Source organism: Alligator sinensis, unplaced genomic scaffold, assembly GCF_000455745.1.
Source record: "Alligator sinensis unplaced genomic scaffold, ASM45574v1 scaffold831_1, whole genome shotgun sequence".
Classification (NCBI taxonomy): domain Eukaryota; kingdom Metazoa; phylum Chordata; order Crocodylia; family Alligatoridae; genus Alligator; species Alligator sinensis.
Window position 1 is genome coordinate 625 of NW_005843176.1, and position 786 is coordinate 1,410.

The following is a 786-nucleotide window of genomic DNA, read 5'->3' on the forward strand; positions in this document are numbered from 1 at the left end:
AAAGCAGGAAAAGTAACATGTCACTGTGTTAAACAACATGGCACTGTGGAGAAAAAAAAAAAAGAAGAAACCCTTTCTTTTACTTTCCCAAGATCTTTGAGCTGAGAAGAGATCTAGTTCAATCAAGTTTGAAGAGTTTCAGTAAGGCGATAAATACAACCAATCAGAGAGGCCATTTATTAAAATATAAAAATGATAAATATTGGGCATACGCTAAAAAGGATCTCAGACTTCTCTGAAGCTCAATGAACCAACTCAAGCCTGGCCAGCAGATCCGTCTCTTCCCTGAATCCAAGGCTATTTACGCATTGCGTATCCTGAGAAAGCTGCGAGGTGTGACCGGAGTGGTCTCACTGCTCAATCAGACTGCTCTCGCCCACAGTTAAAACCTAATGCAGCCGTACAGAGAGTTAAAAGCTGACAGCGTGTATGGAAAGGAGGGGTTGAGTGGAAGGGGATTTATATGAAGCGACCAGCGCTATGCCTTCTGCACTTGACAAAACGACACAGGCTCCAACTGAGAAGGAAGGGAAACGGAGCTTTTATCTGAAAGGAAAGTCCTCAGAAAAGAGTCAGGTGATCTCGGTTGTGATGGTGATTGCAGAGTAAGTAGATTACATCTTCCGTGGTCCCTTTCTAGCACGGCTGTAACGTAGTTGCTCTGCCTGGATCCCAGAGCCCTCTTCTAGAGTAGACTGCTTCTAGGAATTAAGGCAAACCCTGCAGTTTGACTTTGGGGAAAATATAATGATCTTTTGTCCCTCTTTGCTGGAAAATGAATATACT